The sequence below is a fragment of the Rana temporaria genome, chromosome 8 (genome assembly GCF_905171775.1).
Source record: "Rana temporaria chromosome 8, aRanTem1.1, whole genome shotgun sequence".
Taxonomy (NCBI): domain Eukaryota; kingdom Metazoa; phylum Chordata; class Amphibia; order Anura; family Ranidae; genus Rana; species Rana temporaria.
In genome coordinates, this window is record NC_053496.1 from 142762892 (window position 1) to 142778402 (window position 15511).

General features: G+C 41.2%; 1 protein-coding gene across 2 annotated transcripts in view; it reads left to right on the forward strand.

Moving 5' to 3' along the window:
- The first annotated feature begins 1324 nt into the window (after window positions 1–1324).
- SLC43A1 (solute carrier family 43 member 1) overlaps window positions 1325–15511 on the forward strand; it is a 221487-nt gene continuing 207300 nt past the window's right edge. The window contains exon 1 of one of the 2 annotated variants that reach the window (XM_040320805.1): window positions 1325–1414. The gene's annotated coding sequence lies outside the window, so the exon portion shown is untranslated. The remainder of the gene's footprint in view (window positions 1415–15511) is intronic. The other variant, XM_040320804.1, reaches the window with a different exon arrangement.

The following is a 15511-nucleotide window of genomic DNA, read 5'->3' on the forward strand; positions in this document are numbered from 1 at the left end:
ACGCTGCTATTTGTCGCCGCAATTCGTGGGACAAAACGCCGCGATTTTGTACGCCGAAGTGTGAATGCAGCCTTTCCTTAAGATGAGAGGCTAGCATTACTGGGGAAGGATATTTTTCACTTCCTACCTTCCATTTGTAATTTGGACTCCCTTACCTCTCCCTTTCCTCTCATCTCTGTTTGCTTGCTTTGGAGGTGAACCCTTTTTTGGATTAAGAACTTTATTGGTCAGAACTCCAGTTCATTGTTGGGTGCACTTTACAAATGGACTATATCATTGTTTACTATCTATATCGTTTATAGATTCAAGATTGTTATTGTTATTTTTATAATAACTTTTTTTGAATATTTCATGACCAGTTTACTTTGGATGCACCTTACATACGGACTTTATCACGTTGCACTCGTTACACTTCGTCTATATATTTTTTATTGTTATAGTTATGTGTTTATTTTCCTAGATTTTTGCTCATTAGCACTTTAATAGTTATTGTGCGCTGTTTGTGTCACATTATTTATTTAGTAGGTTTACTTTATTTATTAGGCTTACTGTACTACATATACAACGCACATATAGAGCAATTAGCGCTACTTCATTATCTTACACTTTTCTACTAATCAAACTTTCTTCTACCATTTCTCATTCATTTATTATTGATCTTGGTACAGCTGTAAATTGCTATTCAATTCCAAACTTCTAAGCACTAGTGTATATTTCAGCCAAGTTCTCTGCCATTTTCTCATTTTAACTACAAATCTCAATTAGAATTTGTAATTAAAATGTTTTTTAATGCTTTTTTAATTCATATGACTTCATATGACCATTTCCATCAATCAAACTTTTTGATATAATTTCTAATTTATGGGTATCTTGCTATTAAATTCAAAATTTGTAAGTGCTACTGTACAATTTAGCCAATTTTGCCAATCTCCTCTCTGTCGTGGGCCCTTGTTACACTTTGCTCATTTCAGCTACAAATCTGTATGAGAATTTGGAATGAAAATTTTTTTGTTTAAAACATTTTTTTTTTTTACTGAAGTTGGCTTTTCTTCTGCTTCTGCAGTCAGCAAGATATTTTGATTACTATTTCCTTTATATCGTTTTTACCATTTTCTGCTGTTGCTGACTGTATACAATTTTGTTTTTCTAGCTGTTCAACCTTTCAGTGCTTGTAGGTTGCTACATGTGTCTCAAGTTTGACTTTCCTTAAAGGCATTATCACGTGTTAGTTGCCTCTGTTCTCAGTCTGACCAATATGATTTTTGTATCTCCTCCCTTCCACTCTCCCACCCCCTAACCCATACCTTATAAAGTAGTGTGGATATTTCCTGTCTATAACCCTGCTTTCTTTCACTCAGTCTGTAGGAGACATCTGATAGTTAAAGCAGTTCACACTTAGTACAGTGCACCCAATGTAAGTACATGTTTGGAGAAGCTTTTCAACTGTATATACCAAATGATATATATATATATTTATATTTATATATATATTGGACGCTTAACTTTGTTTTCTTCTTGTCGATAACACGTGGCACTGAGAAAGGAAAACTTGTTCTGCATGTTACAATCTTACAACATGTGCTTTGTCTCTTCCTGTCTCTCTGTAGCACTCTCCTTCCTCTCTCCTTCCTCTCTCTTTCTCTCTCTTTCTCTCTCTTTTCTTCCCCTCTCTCTCCCAGCATTTATGTTGTGTAAATAGACCAGCATTTTGTTATTGCTGATGTAATAACTTTTACTATTACACGTGTCACTGCTGTGCATATTGTGTGTGTGTGTGTGTGTGTGTGTACACACACTTAATAATAGCTTTATTGATTTCATTTCATGTGTTTGTTGCTTTATCTCTGAGGTAGATGACTAATCCCAGCTACACAGCCACATTTTGTTTTAAACTTTATTAAACGAAACTAAACTTTATCAATTTAACAAACTATATCAACTTCCACGTGAGGGTCTAACTGTTATATCAGTAATCTTAACATACCACCCTCACACATTGTAGTAGTAGTAAATATGTTTTCTTGATCTGACCGATCTTATGGATAAAATCTGAAACAAATCTGACCCTGTGTGGTGTGTATATATATATATATATATATATATATATATATATATATATGTATGTGTGTGTGAGTGTGTGTATGTATATATATATATATATATATATATATATATATATATATATATATATATGTGTATGTGTGTGTGTATATACACACACACACTATATATATATATAGAGAGAGAGAGATATATTGCAGTCATTCTTTGCATAATGTATAGGGGACGATGCCATTCACCCTGCCCACAAGGCTGAATGAAGTGATTTTCTGTTCTTATTCTCTTTTTACATGAAAAATTAATAATCCTTTTAATGCAACACTACAAGACTTCACAGCTGGCAATTACAGCAAACAGCAGTGTTCGGCAGCTGCACAGATCATGAAATTATCTTGTACTTGCCTACAGAATCTGTCTACATATGGTAGCCCCGGCCAAGAGTCATCTGAGTACATGAAAAATTAGATCAGCCATTGCACATTAGAACCCCCCTCTGCATAATTTTCTTCCCAACTAAAGCTGGATACACACTAATGTTCTTTTGAGCCTAGGTTCACACTGCTGCGAATTCAAAATCGCGGTAAAATGCGCTATTTTACCGCGATTTTGCGGCTGCGATTTTGCCGCGATTTCGGCCGCAATTTAATGTAAATCGCGGCCCAAAATCGCAAAAAGTAGTACAGGAACTACTTTTTGAAATCGCAGATGCGGCGTCGCACTGATTAGGACAGTGCCATTGCCGACAATTGACGCCGATTTGAGATGCGATTTGACATGTCAAATCGCATCTCAAATCGTTCCAAATCGTACCCAGTGTGAACCAGGGCTGAGAGAGGGAACTAAATTTGGGACATTTTGATGAAGAGTGCAGCCACAGAAAATAGCATAGCATTAAACTCTCACCAGACATTATTATAGTTGAGCCCAGGTTCACACTGGGTACGATTTCCTTCGATTTGAGATACGATTTCACATGTGAAATCGCATCTCAAATCGGTGGCAATTGTCGGCAATGACACTGTCCTAATCGGTGCGACGCCGCATCTGCGGCGCTGCACCGATTTCAAAAAGTAGTTCCTGTACTACTTTTTGCGATTTCGGGCCGCGATTTACATAGACATCTGTGCAGAAACCTGCACAGATGTCTCTTAAATCGCGGCCGAAATCGGGACTGCCAGCGGGAGTGAAGCCGTGCGAGTTCAGCTGAACTCGCACGGCTTCCCTCCTGCAGCCCAGTGTGAACCAGGGCTTAATGCTATGCTATTTTCTGTGGCTGCATGCTTCATCAAAAGTCCCAAATTTAGTTCCCTCTCTCAAAGTTACCGGGGAAAAGAAAATAAGAAAATGTGGGACTTTTTGATGAGGCCAACTAGATGTTGGCCTCATCAAAAAGTCCCACATTTTCTTATTTTCTTTTTCACACACTAATGTTCTGTAGATTTTTTCCTTCAGATTTACGAAAACCATATAATATGAGGTAAAACCTTAAAGGGGTTGTAAAGACTTCACCCTGGGCAAAGCCCAGCACCTGGTTTGGCTCTGGTCCTCTCGCTAATGGAGGGAAACAAAGACAAACTGGGCACATGACTGCTCCCACTGGCCGTAACCGCCTTAAAAAAAAAGAAAAATCAGCATTAAAGGGGTTGTAAAGGTTCGTTTTTTATTTTCTAAATAGGTTCCTTTAAGCTAGTGCATTGTTGGTTTACTAACCCTTTCCTTCGATTTCCCTTCTAAGGGCCAGATTCTCGTAGGAGCGCGTAACTTTGTGCGGGCGTAACGTATCTGATTTACGTTACGCCTCCGCAACTTAGACGGGCAAGTGCAGTATTCTCAAAGCACTTGCTCCGTAAGTTGCGGCGGCGTAGCGTAAATCGGCCGACGTAAGCCCGCCTAATTCAAATTGTGAAGAGGTGGGCGTGTGTTATGTAAATTATCCATGACCCGACGCGATTGACGTTTTTCACTTACGGCGCATGCACCCCATACACACTACACAACTTATGTTGATTTGCTTTCCTTTAGATTTACCAAACCATGTAGTGCAAGGGTCTGCCTGATTGCATCCAAATTGAAACTTTTAAGGCCCATACACACGATTGGATTTTTCGACGGGAATTGTGTGATGGTAGGCTGTTGTTGGAAAATCCGACCGTTTGTATGCTCCATCGGACAATTGTTGTCGGATTTTCCGCCAACAAATGTTGGATAGCATGCTTTAAATTTTTCCGACAACAATTGTGTTTTATCTGATTATCCGATCGTGTTTACAGAAGCCCTTGGGGAAAAAAATCCAAAGTATAAACTCTAACGAGCAGGGCCTTCTGATCCCTCCTGTATTGATTTGTATTGTGACTGTACTGTCTTCCCTGATGTAAAGCGATGCGCAAGCTGTTGGCGCTATATAAGTCCTGTATAATAATAATAATAATAATAAACATGCATGCTCGGAAGCAATGCTAACCATAACACAACATTAGCAAAATTTGCCCAAAGGGTGGAGCTAAAGAGCTGAAAAACCATGTAGTTTTGTGTTTGTTGGCCGACAATTATTTTCCGTTTGTATGCAAGACAAGTTCTTGGCCAATGCCCTTCGGACAAAAGTCCTACGATTTGTCTAATGGAAATCCATTTGTGTGTACGAGGCTTTAGGCTGAGTTCACACTATCCCTGAATCAGTTTCAAAGCAGGGGTCCGGTGTGTCACGTTTTAGGTCTGATTTCAGCCTGCACATAATTTTTCTGCAAAACTCACCGGACCTGCTTCAGAGATATGTGAACCGCCTCCATAGAGAGATGGTCAGTATCTCCTGCTATTGCAAGTTGGATGCAGAGAACCCGCATCCAATTTGCAATGGTGTGAACCCAGCCTTAAGGTTTGACCTCATATTATATGGTTTTGGTAAATCTGAAGGAAAAAAATCTATAGAAAGTTGTATAGTGTGTATCCAGCTTAAAGGGGTTGTAAAGGTTTGTTTTTTATTTTCTAAATTGGTTCCTTTAAGCTAGTGCATTGTTGGTTTACTTACCTTTTCCTTTGATTTCCCTTCTAAATGTTTTTTTCTTTGTCTGAATCTCTCACTTCCTGTTTCTCCTCAGTAAGCTTGCCCCCATCATCCCAAGCTGTTCTTGCTGGTGGTTAGTAAGCCAGAACAGCTTACTGAGGAGGAACAGGAAGTAAGAAATTCAGAAAACAAAGAAAAAAAAAACATTTAGAAGGGAAAAGGTTAGCGAACCAACAATGCACTAGCTTAAATGAACCTATTTAGAAAGTAAAAAACAAACCTTTACCACTCCTTTAAGGCTGCTTTCACACTGAGGCGCTTTGCAGGCGTTATTGCGCTAAAAATTTAAAGCGCCCTGAAAGAGCCGCTCCTTTACCTCCAGTATGAGGGCTTTCACACTGGAGCGTTGCGCTGGCAGGACTGTAAAAAAAGTCCTGCCAGCCGCATCTTTGAGGCGCTGTAGGAGCGGTGAATATACCACTCCTAAAGCGCCCCTGCCCATTGAAATCAATGGGGCAGCACCTCCAAACCGCCCACAAAGCGTCGTTTTGCGGGCGGGTTTAACCCTTTTTCGTCCGCTAGCGGGGCAAAAACTACAGTAAATCACCGCTAAAAATAGCCAATGTGTACCCTAATGCCCTGTACACACAATCGGTTTGTCTGATGAAAACGGACCAATGGATTTTTTCATCAGATATCCGATGAAGCCGACTTTCATCAGTCTTTGTGCTGAGAAAAATGAAGTTCAATGCTTCCGAGCATGCATCGACTTGATTCTGAGCATGCGTGGATTTTTGATTGATGGATTTCCCCACAGGCGATCTTTTTTTTTATCGGGTTTTTAACCATAAGAAAAATTTAAAAAAACAGGTTCTATTTTTTTTTCACCGATGGGAAAAAAAAAAACAATGGGGTCCACACGCGATCGGTTTGTCTGATGAAAACGGTCCATCGGTCCATTTTCATCAGACGAACCGATCGTGTGTACAGGGCATTAGAGTTTCAATTTGTATGCAATCAGGCAGGACCTTGCACTACATGGTTTTGGTAAATCTAAAGGAAATGAGAGAACAAAAGTTGTATAGTGTATATGGGGTCTACACAATGTTTCATTAGATAGATGTTTATCTTTCCTATGATACGTTAGTCACATAGATGTTCCAGCATACTGAGAAAGTTCCACACCTTCCTTTCTTTAACCTGTAATTAATGATTTTTGATAGTAAAACTTTCATCTCTAGCAATTATGGCTTTTGTTATTAACAACCGTAAGCGTTGAAAAGCTGGTTGTACTTATAACTCCTAGAGGCATATATATAAATCGGTGAATGTTACATTCAGCAAACCTTCACTGGTGGTGGTGAATAATTCACTGTATATTATGATGTCAAAATCATTGCTTTATAAACCTACCCCACTTGTAAGTTTTTTTTGTAAGTAAGTAAGATTAAACAATAAAAAAATAACCTAATTTTTGTGTACAGGAATTGCATCTTGTGATCCTGCATAAATACATTTATGCATTTTATTGTAGTAATTTGAGTCGGACAAGTCTCTTTGTTGGAAGGACTAGTGGGTGTGTGACATAGACATGGTTGGAATGTGGGGGAGTTAAGGATCCAGTTTCAGCTATATGAGGATAGTGCCGTTTTGAATTATTTCAATTACACCACTAATTAGTGGCTCACCAGTCTTTTTTTCATTCAGAAAATTCCCAGGATGTATTTATATTTAGCTAATTGATGATTCTGCAGTAAATATGCAGAATCATATTTTTATTTTATCCTTCATAGAACCATAAAACAAAAGTGTTTTTAGATTGCAGTAATCACAACAAGATATGTATCTTCTAAACCTGGCCACATTTTCATTATCTGCTATTAAAAAAAAGAAAACACAAACACAGTGAATATATACTGTATAATTATAAACTCTACAGGTTAGAATTTCTATAAATTCACTTTGAAAAATAGTATAAGCAAGCGTGACAGTTTGGGTTCATCAGTATGCAAGAGCTGTGTAAAATGACAGCGCTATATAAGTACCTAAATAATAATAATAATAATAATGTAATAGCTGTCAGTTGCATTTGTGCAAAAAGACAAAGTAGGGCTTCCACTGACTTTAAAACTGCAGAGACAAAAACCTTTGCCTTTGCAGTGGGTCCCCCTTCCCTCTTCAATGGTTGACTGCTCATTTTGCCTAGATGAATATGGTGATATACATCCCTTATGCATCACTCCTGCAGGCTTACTCCTTTTCATACGACTGGTCTCCTGAAACTTCTTCCATTCACTGCCTGGCCAGTCACAACTCTCTGAAATGATCTTGTACAATGCAGGACCAGCAGTATTGCATTGTATGGGAGGATACTGAGGGCCACCTCACATCCTGAGCTTTGGACAGAGGAGGAGTATGCCTTAGGCCCCTTTCACACTAGGGCGGTTTGCAGGCGCTATTGTGCTAAAAATAGCGCCTGCCAACTGACCCTAAACAGCGGCTGCTGTTTCTCCAGTGTGAAAGCCAGAGGGCTTTCACACTTGAGTGGTGCGCTAGCAGGACCGCTCCAAAAGTCCTGCTAGCTGCATCTTTGGAGCGGTGAGAGGAGCAGTGTGTTTACCGCTCCTCCACATTGAAAGCAATGGGAAACAAGGGGGTGTGACCGGATGTTGATGGAGGTGGTGGGAGGGAGCGAAGAGTGAGGATGTGCGTGTGACCTCCACCCACTCTATCTCCCTGTGCGGATAATGGTGCTATGAAGGAGGCGGGCGTCAGATGAACGGCTACCGGACTTTGCCATTTGTTAATACCACGCCTGCATACACTGCCGCGTCTGTCACCATTATTCCAGCACCGTGCATTGTGCATTAGTGGCAACATCGCTCTCCGTAACCCCTCTGTAATCCCGCGGAACATCACGAGATCTCGCATATTCTCGAATAGCACAGCGAGAGCTACGAGCTGAGGAGGAGAGGAGTCTAACACGCCGGGAGCAGAATCTACGTGCAAGGCGGGAGTGAAGGGGGATCCTGAGACACAATAAACAAGTAAAAAAGGCGCAAAACACAGGTACCTCAAGTAGTGGTACCCAATAGTCCAAGGGCAAAGGTAAGAAGGTGTGTATATACACATATATATGCACACATAGAACTATATGGCAGGGTATCAGTCAGGGCAGCCACCAAGAAAACCAAAAGCCGGTTCTGGTATACTAGGAAAAAAAACAAGAAGAGGGGCGCCTCTGAGTATGTATCATAAGAATAATTTAATAAACAACAACATCCACTCACATGGAGAACAGGTAAGTTGCATTCAAATCCGGTTGCTGGGCTGAAGAGATGAAAGTGGGACTACAAGTCACAGCAAGTCCTGTAAAGCTGGCACCACATCAGATCCATGCAGGATGGAGTGGGATGGCTGAGCACAGCGTGGTTTTCTTCAGTGATACAGGCTTGGGCATATCTTAGTCTATCGGGAAAGATCCATCTGATAAGAATATGGGTTCCAGGTAAAAGGTATAGTGGAGAGTGACAAGAGTCAGTGGTTATGGCAGGCCGCGCTGTGGCTTTGGTGTGCACTCTGTAGATTGAAAAGTAAACACGGGCGTGTATTCAGAGTGAGACTAGAGGAGCATCACGGCGCCCAGCAATGACATCACACACATGCGACATGTTTCGAAGCTAGCAAGCCATTGATGGAAAAAAGGCTGCACCTCTTTTTCAAGCATATTTTTCATAACTATGCTTGAAAAAGCCTTTTTTCCATCAATGGCTTGCTAGCTTCGAAACATGTCGCATGTGTGTGATGTCATTGCCGGGCGCCGTGCTGTGATGCTCCTCTAGTCTCACTCTGAATACACGGCCGTGTTTACTTTTCAATCTACAGAGACAGAGACAAAGCCACCAAAGACACAGGTCCATCCAGTTCAACCACAAAAAATAAACAGTGAACAGTGTGAGCAGTAGAGCCTGTGACTAGAGCGGAGCACAGCAGTAGTAACAACACTAAGTAAAAGCTGCTTTAAAGGAACACTAACGGTTTGTTTTTTATTAGAACAATTGATTTCTGTAAGCAAGAGCATTTAAATATCACTTACCTCGTTTTTCCTTTTGACCTCCAAAATACAGTAATCCAGGTTTGAAAATGCCATTTCCTGTCTCTCCTCTTCTTGCTTTCCACCAGCATCTGAGCTGTTTTTCATGGTGGTAAGCAGAATGTGCTCACCCCCTCCCTATGACTACAGCCCTGCGTGAAGATGCTCACTTATCCCTCACAAGCATAGAGGCTAAGCCTAATGGGAACTGTAGTTCCCATTAGGCCGTGATGTAGCAAGAATGAATGCGCACCACAAACCAGGAAGTCAGTGAGAATAACGATTCAGGAGTGACGGAGGTGAATAAAACAGCTCGAGTTCAACAGGTATCAAACTAGTTATAATGCAAAACATTACTTTTTACTTTATCAGCTACTGTCAGACTTTAATTTAAGGAGGAAAATATTTTTGTCTTTACAACTCCTTTAAGATCACTGTGTAGAGAAGTTGTGGAGGCTACATCACACACCTGGCCAGCTTGTGTACTACCATGGGCAGTTTGTGTATTAGGGCAGTGTGGTGTGCCGTGAACTGTGGATTGTGACCAGTGGAGTTGTCCCTAAGCTGGCCCCTTTGCCCACTGCTAGTACCAGACTGACAGGTACACTACTGTGCCTATGTGATTAGGATCTGAATTGTGGAGTTATTAACAAGTGAAAATGTATCCTAACCCAGCCTATCCTATCTTAAATCTAGCTCAGTCCTCCATCCCTCTCTTAGCCATTTTGCTTACTCAAATAGTTGGGCACTAGTAGGTGACATGGGCACAGGGTAAAGGATGTCGTCCAAAAAAAAAGAAGAGCAGTCTAACTTGGAGACCGGGGGGCCTCAAACAACGCGTTCGGCTAAAGAGAAAGCAACGCAGGCAGCAGCTAAGTTGCAGCGGTTCGCCCATACTTCGGCAAATTCGGCAGGAAAAGGGGTTTAACATCAACAACTGTAGGTAAAAAGCCAAACAGGAACATCAGCAGATAGGAAAAGCCAAGGCCACGGTATAACAGCTCAGAAAACGGCGAGTAAAAAGGGCCCTGTGGGAGAAACTCTGGGGGATGTGATAGCACCTGTAATAGTCCCTATAGTAACCTCTGCAATGGCCCTGAATACTGCTCTACCGGGGAGGAAGAGCCGACACTGAAAGAAGTATTATAAGCCGTGAATGCATGAGGGGGACATTGGACGGTCTATGTGAGCAGATAAAATGAATTAAAGCGGAGTTCCGGCCACAATTTCACTTTTTATATATAAATACCCCTGTAATACACAAGCTTAATGTATTCTAGTAAAGTTAGTCTGTAAACTAAGGTCCGTTTTGTTAGGTTGTTACAGCATTTAGACACTTTATAAAATAGAAATTGACTGGGGCCATCTGAAGTGTGGGCATCATGAAGCCAGACTGTATGACTTCCTGAGATCTCGCACATGCTCAGTGCTGGACAAGCGGTGTAATAGGTTTCAGATCAGGTTTCAGCACCCGTGCTGTCCAAGTCACATGATTCTTCGAGACTGGGGAGTGCACAGACTCCTGGAAAGTTACACCCACTACATTCCCAGGAGTCTGTGCGGTGTAGGTTAGGAAGCTTAAGCACCTAGGTGCAGGAAGTGGGAAGATTAACTATTCTGCCTAGCAACAAAACTTTGAAGGCATCTAAAAAAAAAAAAAATTCTTAAAGGACTAATGAAATTTTTTTAAAACTACTGATGTAATGTTATATTTATGGGTGGAACTCCACTTTAAGGAAGAATTAGCGTCAATTGGCCAGGAATTGCAGAGAACTGAATTAAGGACAACAGCTGCAGAGGAAAGACTGAGCCAAATGGAAGATGAGGTGTACCCATTAAAACAGGAGATGAAAGCAATGAAAAAACAAATGGAGTGGCAGGCATCCAAACTCTGTGAAATCAAAAATAGGCTACATAGAAATACCATACGGGTGGTAGGCTGGAATGAAGTGAGGGTACCCATCCCTCGAGAATTGGTTCAGAGACACCTTCGGGGAGAATGTTTTCACCACTTTTTGCAAAAGAAAGGCCCCATAGAGTTCCATTTAGAGCCCATTTGAAGGATGGACATCCCAGGCCCCTACTTTTGAAATGCCTTAATTACAATGATAAGGCAATAGTATTACAAAAAGCAAGAGAGAAGGGGGACATTTTCTATAATGGGTCAATAATTTCATTGTACCCAGATTTTTCTCTAGAATTAAACAAACGTAGATCTGAGTTCACACCAATTAAACGTAGCCTTCTAAAGAATAAAATCACATATGCATTACTGTATCTAGCTCGCATTCGGATAATGACTTTGGAGGGTCCCCAGTTTTTTGACTCACCTGGAAAAGCAGCACAGTGGCTGGAAGAAAATAAAGTGCAGCTACAGACAATAATCTGAACATTCATGGGAAAGTTTAAATAAGGGTTAAACTCTAAAAAGATAATTGTGTTTGTCCCGGCTTCTCCCCCCCTTTTTTGGGGGGATAAATCCACAGGTTATTTGGGATGTGCTTATGAACTAAGGGGGGGTGGGGTGTTTTTTTTTTATATTATGGGAAGGGGGAGGGGCACTTTTAAGTGTGCACTAAACATGTAAGAGATACACAATTAAGAAGTTTTCTGTTGTTCATATTTTTAATAATGGGGGAGGGGGGAGAGAACAGCGGGAGGGAATATGAGAGGTCACAAGAGGATATGGTTTTTGTGGGGTATGTATGGTAGGGATGACAGGTACCGGTCACAAGTATAGCCCCTAGCGTTTGCCTAAATAGGTTGGTGGAGGAGGGAGGGAGGGGGGAAGTTGGGTTAAGAGTCGGGAGAGGGGGATTGGAAAACTTAGAGGATATTCAAATTTTTTGAAAAACACATTTAAAAAAAGCAACTTACTAGTAGATCAAGGGCAAAGATGAAGTAATAGATTCATTGCTTTTTCTTTTACCTTTCCTTTTTTTTTCTCTTTTTATACTTTTTTTGTACTAATGATGTTGTTTGGTTTGTGGATTTTTTGTTTTTGTTTTTGTTTTTGTTATGAATGAATGCAGTGCTCTCTTTTACCTAAGGCTGAACTTATAAAAGGCCAAGTGTGTCTTCTTCTCCTATGTGCCCTTTTTTGTATTATGTTTTTGTTTTGGCATGTGGCCTAAAACATTCAACATAGGCTGCCAGAATGTCCGGAAGTTGGGCGATCCGGTAAAAAGAGCTGCAATATTTTCCACGCTCGAGTGGTATGGGGTGGAGTCAATTTGCATACAAGAGACTCATTTAACAAAAGAAACAAGGTCAAAATTACCCAATAGAAAATATCAGTGTCAGTACCATTCGGTATATTCCTCCTACTCTAGGGGGGCGGGTAAAATGGTGAAGAAGGGATGTCTTTTGTATGCAGAGAGTCTAGAATAGATGAATTGGGTCATTATATCTTCTTGCATTGTTTAATAGAAAATTAGCAATACATATTGGCAAATGTCTATATCCCTCCACCTTTCAATATGGAGATCTTGTACAAATTTATGGAGTTTGTGTTAAATAAGGAAGGTAGCCCTGTAATAGTAGTAGGGGATTTTAATGCAGTACTGGATAGAACATTGGATAGATTTCCACCAGGGACACAGACGGACAGGGGGGGGGGGGGAGAGGGACGTTTAATTCAGTTTCTAGAATAGGTAGGGTGGTGTGACATTTGGAGAACAGGGAACCCTGAGGAGAGGCAGTATTCCTGTTTTTCCAGCTCATACTCCCATTATCAAGAATAGATATGGCCTTGGGAAATTGGGTGGGCCTGCAGTTGGTTAGCAAAATAGTTTTTTTATCCAAGAGGGGTTGTCGGATCACTCCCCACTGGTGCCGACAGGGAAAAAGTGTCCCCCAAGTAACTGGAAAATAAGCCCCTTCTGGTTGGAACTTATGGGAAAAACAGAGGAGATAGGTATAAAACAGAGTTTGTGGGCTTTAACACAGGGACGGCACCAGTGGGGGTGATATGGGACACCCTGAAGGCTTTTCTTAGGGGAGTACTGATTCAACAGGTGGCCAAGATTAAGAAAAACTCCAGGGAATGGGAAGAGAAGATTAGGAATGAGGTATTGGAGGCAGAAAAACCCTATGCGGAGGACCCAACCCTGATGAAACAAAGGAGATGGCTCGAGAAACAGCAGGAGTTTAAAATGGTGGTTATAAGGAAAGTGGAGAATGAGCACCTCTTTCAAAGACAGAGTACCTTTGCGGAGGGGGAAGCGTAGGCCATACACTGGCCCTCTTGGCCAAAACTAACTTGGCTCCCTCTAATGTCCCTGCAGTTCACTGGGGGGTGGGATATCCTCTCAGACATCCGAAATATTGGATACATTTGTGGCATACTATCAGGACCTATACAAGTCAAAAAGGGGAGATGAGATGCCGCAGATGGACAGATTCCTGAGGGGAATAGAAACACCAGTCTTAACAGAGGAGGACAGAAGAGCTATAGAAGCCCCAATAACTTTAGAGGAAGTGCAACAGGCAGTAGTGGGGATGTCCAACCAGAAGTCCCCCCGGCCAGATGGTTTACAGGTGGCGATTTATAAACAATATGGTGAGGTGCTGCTCCCGGTACTACTGAAGGTGCTGAACTGGGCGGTAGAAGGGGGAGGCTGCCTGCCTCAATGTCAGAAGCCACCATAATAGTGCTCCAGAAAGAGGAAAAAGACCAATTGGATCATCCTACAGACCAACATTATTGTTGTGCTCAGACGTTAAAATATTGGCTAGGGTGCTGGCGGCCAGGATGAACAAATATATTCAGAAACTCATACATCTGGATCAATCCAGATTCATCCCTAATAGATCCACTAGCACCAATATTAGAAGATCCACTAGCACCAATATTAGAAGATTGTATCTGAATATACAGATTCCAACTGAGAATAGAGGTGGTAGAACTATTCTATCCTTGGATGCCACTAAGGCTTTTGATAGCCTAGAGTGGGATTACCTCTGGCACGTGTAAAGCCCTTGGACCGTTTTCATCGGACAAACCGATCGTGTGTGGGCCCCATCGGTTTGTTTTCCATAGGTGAAAAAAAATAGAACGGGTTTTAAAATTTTCCTATGGATAAAAAACTGATAGAAAAAAACGATCATCTGTGTGGAACTCCATCAGAGAAAAATCCACGCATGCTCAGAATCAAGTCGACGCATGCTCAGAAGCATTGAACTTTTACGTCACTGCGTTGGACACGGTCAGATTTTCGACTGATGGTGTGTAGGCAAGACTGACGAAAGTCAGCTTCATCGGATATCCGACAAAAAAATCCATCGGATTAGATTCCATCAGATATCCGATCGTGTGTACAGGGCATTAGAGAAATTAGGGTTTGGTCCCATTTTCATTAAATGGATAAAAACAACACGTTATAACTCCCCAAGCACAAAAAAAAGAATATTCGATGTTCAGGCTAGAGAGGGGGACAAGGCAGGGATGCCCCCTGTCTCCCCTTCTCTTTGCTTTGGCAATAGAGCCATTGAATACGTTGAATATGAAACGTACGTCGAGGTGGTACCTAGTCACGCACGCATCTGACGCAACTTCGTGTCCCGCTGGTTCGAGGTGCTATGCCAGGTGGAACGCAAGCACGCCACTACAACCACTAAGCCGGGACTTCGATGCACCCAAAAGACACGCGAGCCAGCCTCAGTGCCGGGTTTGGGGCACTTTTAACGTAAGCAGCTATTTGGCCAATTGATGTTACCCCTTTTTACAATAAACAGTATACTATGTTGGTATCATTTTCATTTTCACATATTCGCTTGGGAGTTATCTGCTACTAAGGAATAACGTGCAAGGATTCATCTAAATACACAGGATTATACCTGTTAAAGCGCTTTTTGACTCCTATTTTGATATCAAATTAGGGTCAACTCCATTCAGTAAGAGGCCATCTAAAAACTGATCACTTCGGGTGTACACAGCAATTGTTGGTGAAGGTGGAACACTACATTGCTCATCTAACTCTGATGGGCTGAACTTTGCATGCAGCACTTTATTTTCACTTTATTTATTTTTTAACACAGATTTTGCATAGTTTCCCATGCTTAGTGGGTCACATACTTATGGTATATGAGTGAATCACTATACTGTTTTAATTGTGGAATGATAATTTTATTATTTATTTATTCATTTTCATCTATCTAAGATATGTTTATTTTGGTTGGGAGCTGTTTATCTTGTTTATATGCATACCTAGCACAATATATATTTATTTAGCAATTTATTCTATACATTTAGCACTAACTACTAGCGCCCCCCACCCCCACACATACCACTTATTATAATCCATTTGATTATTTGGGAAACAGCTTATATATAGTTATTTAACAATAATACGTTA